The sequence below is a fragment of the Phytophthora cinnamomi genome, assembly GCF_018691715.1.
Source record: "Phytophthora cinnamomi strain GKB4 chromosome Unknown Contig6, whole genome shotgun sequence".
Classification (NCBI taxonomy): Eukaryota; Oomycota; class Peronosporomycetes; order Peronosporales; family Peronosporaceae; genus Phytophthora; species Phytophthora cinnamomi.
This window is the reverse complement of record NW_027150939.1, coordinates 647,025-653,024: the sequence shown is the minus strand read 5'-3', so window position 1 is coordinate 653,024 and position 6,000 is coordinate 647,025.

The window sequence follows — 6,000 nt, the reverse complement described above, 5'->3', positions numbered from 1 at the left end:
GAACACTTTATCGTCCTGGACCTGGACGATAAGTTCGACGTAGTAATGGGCATGCCGTGGCTTGCACGGCATGATCCGGTGATAGACTGGAAGAAGCGCACGCTCGTGCGCTTCGGACGCGACAGCGGAACAGAGAGCGATGGCCCTGTTACCGCAGCGCGCGCACCAGCAGGTGCGTGCGGCTCACCAGTCGAGACAGCGCTTAATGCTACTGTCCCGGAGTGCCCAAGAAGTGTGCGAGGGCGCACACAAGTGTGACCCACGTCGGCAATGCTACCGACGTCGGAAGAAAACGATGTGTTGGTTCCGGGAACCAACACCCACGTTCAAGCGTGTAAGGGACAGTCCCTGATCCGAAGCGGTCAGGTCGACGACGACGCGTCGGCTCCGGGAGCCGACGCACCCTCGGTCAAGAGGGGCTCCGCCAATGAATGGCGTCGAGGTGACGAAGGCGTGTCAACTCCGGGAGTTGACGCTGCAAACAGTGCGGACGGTTGCAAACGTACCGCACTGACGCAATTTGCATGCTGTCGTGCAGCCGGGCTGCACGACGAAGCGCCATGCGATCAAGCCGGGGTTGATATCGCGCGCCCGCAGACAGGGTCTGCCGGCGAAGAGACACATTACCATGCAGCCGGGCTGCACGAAGGAAAATGCGGTCAAGCCGGGCTTGATACCGCGCGCCCGCGGACAGGGTCCGCCGGCGAACAACTGTCCACGGCCGGGCCTGGACCAGAAGAACAACTGTGCGGAGCCGGGCTCCGCACAACAAGAAGACGGCGCAAGCGGAGAACGCTGCGCAAGTCTCGGTCCGGGACCGAGACGCTACAAGAACTGTCTGCCGGGCAGACAGAGGCGGTGACGCCGGGCGTTGAGACGCTGAACGTCTTGACGCGCACAGATACTGGATTCCAGTATCAGGAAAAGGAACTCGCGAATCCTCCGACGACGGCGTCGGAGTTGACTTTGCTTCCAGCCATGAGTTGGAAGCGCTTCACGCGCGACTTGCACGATGGACGCATCGAGCAGGTCTGCGTTCTTTCGAACAGCGAAAGAACGGAGAGCGAGAGCGAAGAGCTGAGGCAGCTCTTCATGGGAAGTACCACTGAGAGTGAAGACACTCTCAGTGCGAAGACGAAGCGAGAGCGCTCCGAGGAACAAGGTTGGGACTCGCTAAAGTCGAGTCCCTATTACGAATTGTTGAGGGAGTACAAAGACGTACTCCCGGAAAAGATTCCTGCGGAGCTTCCGCAGGATAAGGGCATTCAGCACGAGATTGATCTCGTGCCGGGTACGAAGTACTGTGTCACGCAGCAGTGGCCACTGCCGCGAGAGCAAGTAAAAGCGATCGACGACTTTTTTGGAAAGTCGTCGCAAAGCAGGACAAGTGCGGGAATCGAAGTCCCCGCACAATGCTCCGACGTTTTGTGCCAAAAAGCCACTGGGTGGATGGCGCATCGTTCATGCCTACAACAAGCTGAACGATGCGACGGTACCGGCGCAGACACCGATACCGCGAAAAGATGTTATCATCGATTCGATGGCCGGAAGCACCGCTTACAGTGCTCTCGACTTGCGAGATGGATTTTATCAAATCCTAATGCGTGAGAGCGATATCCCTCTCACGGCAGTGAACACGCCAAGCGGCATGCTCTGGGGATGGCTAGTAATGCCGCAGGGGCTTAAGAACGCCCCTGCGACTTTCAACAGGTGCGTGACGCACTTGTTGCGCTCGGTGCACGACTTCGCACCGAGCTACTTCGATGATGTGTTCATCCACAGCCGAGCTGTGGACGGGAAGACCGACGTAGAGATGCACAGGGTGCATCTCCGGAAGCTACTTGAGCTTATGCGAAAGCATAAGCTCTACGCGAACCTGAAGAAGTGCATCTTCGGGGCGAGCGAGATACCCGTCCTCGGGTGTCTCGTAGGGAAAAATGACGTTCGCTCTGACCCGGAAAAGGTCAGAGTGATTAACGAATGGCCAACGCCTTCAAGTGTCAAGGAACTGAGGCGGTTTCTTGGCTTGGCCACGTACTTGTGCAAGTACGTGGAAGATTACGCGGGCAAGATCCGCCCGCTGTCACAGCTTCTTAAGAAGGAAGCTATGTGGAATTGGACAACCGATTGCAAAAAGGCATTCGATACAGTCAAGCGGGGCTTGACTGAGGCACCGATCTTGGCAGTAGCTGACCAAGATCGTCCATTTCACGTCGTATGTGACGCATCCGATTTCGCGATCGGATGCGCGTTGATGCAACACGATCACGAGGGCCGTGATCGTGTCGTCTACTACCAATCGCGTCAGCTGAAGCCAGCTGAGCGCAACTATCCGGTGCATGACAAGGAACTCCTTGCCATGAAGTACGCACTCGCAAAGTTCCGAGTGTATTTGCTTGGGAGTAGACCATTTGTGGTCTACATCGACCATGCTTCACTGCGCACGGCAGTGAAGTCGCCACACATATCACAAAGAATGGCGAGATGGCTCTCATTCTTTGCGGAGTATAACTTCCGGGTCGAATACAAACCCGGAAGATTGAATGTAGTGGCCGACGCGTTATCACGTCGGCCGGACTACGCAGAAACTGCTGACGTCAATGCCATTGACGTCATGCGATCGAGCAAACCCACATCGTCTCTGTTGGATGATGTGAAGGCCGCGTACGCACACGACGCGGACGCGAAACTCTTGCTGGCCTATGGCACAGCGCCTTCTGACAAGTCCCGTCAGAAGCTGCTCAAGCACCTTCGAGCGCGTGCACACCGCTTTCGTGTGCACGACGGACTACTGCTTTACAATGCAGTCGACGACAACGCGGATCGCGTTGTCGTGCCGAATGACCATGACCTGCGACTCAGGGTCATGTACGAATATCATGATGCCCCGACTGCGGGACATCTCGGACGTGAGAAGACTTACGTCCTTCTCACGCGCGACTTCTACTGGCACCACCAGTATAAGTGGGTGCGCAAGTACATCCGTGCTTGCGAGGTATGCCAACGCGTAAAGCCTGCGCCATTCGCGCAGGCTCCTTTGCAATCACTACCGACTCCGTCGGAGTGCTGGAAGTCCATGTCTTTGGACTTCATCTTTGGTCTTCCCCCGGATAGCGGAGGGAACACCGGTGTTGTGGTCTTCGTCGACCGCTTCAGCAAGATGGTACATCTTGCTGCGGTGCCAGCAGAGGTGACCGCGAAGCAGACGGCCCGTCTGCTCGTCGACATGGTGTTCAAACACCATGGCATACCGTCCGATATCGTGTCGGACAGAGACCCGCGCTTCTCAGCGCACCTGTGGCAAGAAGTGTTTACACTTCTTGGGAGCCAGTTTTCCATGTCGACTGCGGATCATCCGCAGACGGACGGTCAAACCGAGCGCGTGAATCGCGTGCTCGTCGATATGTTGAAGAGCTACGCTCTCTCGTTCCAATACTGGAGCGAGTGCCTATCGATGGCAGAGTTTGCTATCAATAACTCAGTGCATGCCTCGACCGGGCATACACCGTTCTACGTGAATGCCATGCGACATCCACGTCTACCGAGTCTACTCGGAGTGATGGCTCCCACCTTAAGTGGGGGAGGATCTACGACGGCAATACAGCAGCCGCACAAAACCGCTGACACTTGAACAGTGTCAGCTGCAACAATGGACAAACCACATGAGTCTGCGCAGAGCGCAGACTCCTCCAACAACAAGGGCAAGGACCACGGGTCTGAGCAGGGCGCAGACACCGCAAAGAACCACGCAGAGGCCGGACCTCTAGCGGAGAGCGAGCTGAATGACTTCAGCTCGGATGCAATCAGTTTCATCACCAAAAGACAAGCCGTGATTCGGTTTGTCCAAGACACAATAGCAGCTTCTGTTGATCAACAGAGCTGAACGCAGACAATGCGGGCAGAGGCAACACAAATGAATTTAAAGTTGGTTCATTAGTTTTGTTAGCTACACAAAACCTGCCTAGACATGCAGTTTCGGATTTCGGAGCAAGCAAGCTTGCTCCTCTCTTCATCGGGCCGTTCACTGTGTTGGCACGGCACGGCAACGCATACACGCTAGACATACCGTCTAGCATGCGCCTCCATCCGACCTTTTACGTCGGATGGCTGAAGCCATACCTGCAGCACGAGCCATCTAGCTCGGCTGGCCCGAAGCCTCGGCAGAAGCGGAGGAGTTGGCCTCGTCAACGAGCAGCCTCTCCTCCAGCGCGCGGACGCGGTGGAGCAACCCCTTCATCTGGGTCCCCAGCTCGACCTGGATATTCGAGGCGGTCTGCGAGACCGCCGCGACTTGGGCCGTCTGGTTCGCCAGTTCCTGTTTCAGGGCGGCGAACTCAGCGCCCTGAAGACGCTCCACGGCGGTCACCCGGTCGTGGAGAGGCGCATACTGATCAGCCCCGGGCTGATCATACCCGAGGCGTGTTCCCACCCCCGCCACCGCCGATCCGTGACGCCCGCGGCTCAACCCGCTGGATTGTTGAGCGGATTGTTGACCATAGTATCCCGAAAACGAACCCTCGAGGGGCTCGTTTTCGTATTCGTTGGAGAGGATTTCCTCCCCATCAAGATACATGGGAGCCGCGGAACGTCTTGCTGGAGGACGTTCCGGAAATGGTGAGGGCGTACGAGGAGCAGTACGCGTTGGCGCAGCGGAAGTAGTACGAGCGCTGCGATCATCGCTAGCGCCCGAACCATCACGTGCTAAGAACTTAGCACGGAGCTCTTTGAGACTCTCGGGCACACGGAACGACGTGTACCCGTTCAGGTCGCGGTCGCTCAAGCGGACCGCGCCTGGGAAGCACTTCGTGCACTGAAAGCCCTCGGGCACAGCGCACGGCACATTTGCCTCCTCCGCGGCAACGTGGGGCTGCTCCAACTTTTCACGCTTCGAGTACGTCTCGAAGCGATCACGCGCTTGCTTAATCCGATCACGGTAAGCACTCGGCTTCTTGTTGAAACTCTCAACAAAGGCGTTCCAGCTTTGACAAAGTGCCTGCCATTCGGGCACTTTGCTGCGAGAAAAGGTCTTCTTGCTTTGAAACCATCGGAGCTCATGAAAGAGTCCGATGTAGTAATCGCGCCTTTGATGCGTTTCCGCATCAAAGTGCAGCTCGGCAGCCACAGCGTCATCTTTGATGGCGCTGCATACGTACAGCGGCACCTCATTCGGAGGTACCGAGTTCCCATACCGGTCCGCGATCTCGGACGCGGACGGCATCCATGGATCGCGCGCTGCAGGTGCAGCGCGCGGAGAGCCTTGAGCTTTGACATCACGCGCTGCAGCAGCAGCGCGCGGAGTACTGAGAGCCCCAGCGGAAGCGAGTGGGGTATCGCTCTCAGTACGCGAACGCTTCGAACTCGAAGCGTCCGACTCGTCCCCTTCACGCGGAAGAACGATCTTGGCGTGAGGGTCGAGCGATTCGCTCGACACTGAGTCTTTACGCTTTGAGGGCGAGTCCTCCTCGCCCTCCATGTCTTCATCGTCGTCGTCGAAGTCGACGACGTCGCCGTACTTCGCCTTCTGGCGCTCGAAGTAGTCGTCGATGGAGAGATGACTCCCCACCGAATTCGAGGTATTTTTCTGTGGCGCGCTCATCGCTGAATGAGCGCGGATTTCTTCTCCAAACGCGGAGAATTGACGAATGGTCAATTCCAAAAGATTGACGTGCGGGGACCCCGCGCGTCTAACCTTAAGGGGGGGATGGTGTAACGGGGTTACACGCACAAGTGGCTACAAGCCACTTGTGAATTTAACAGATAGGTTATCTGTTAAAAGTTTTAGATACTTCCTCGCCTTGGTGTAAGACACACCAATGGATACATTGAAGTGGACCACCACAAAGAGTGGTCCACACATACCCAAAGATCCTATTGGTAGAAAGCAGCATCTTTCTACCAATCAGAGACATGCATATTAGCGGGGCTCTGACAGCCAGCCGCTGCCAACCCCTTTCATAGATGATAAACAGTTTTTAGCAGATTTTAGAGGAAGATCAATTT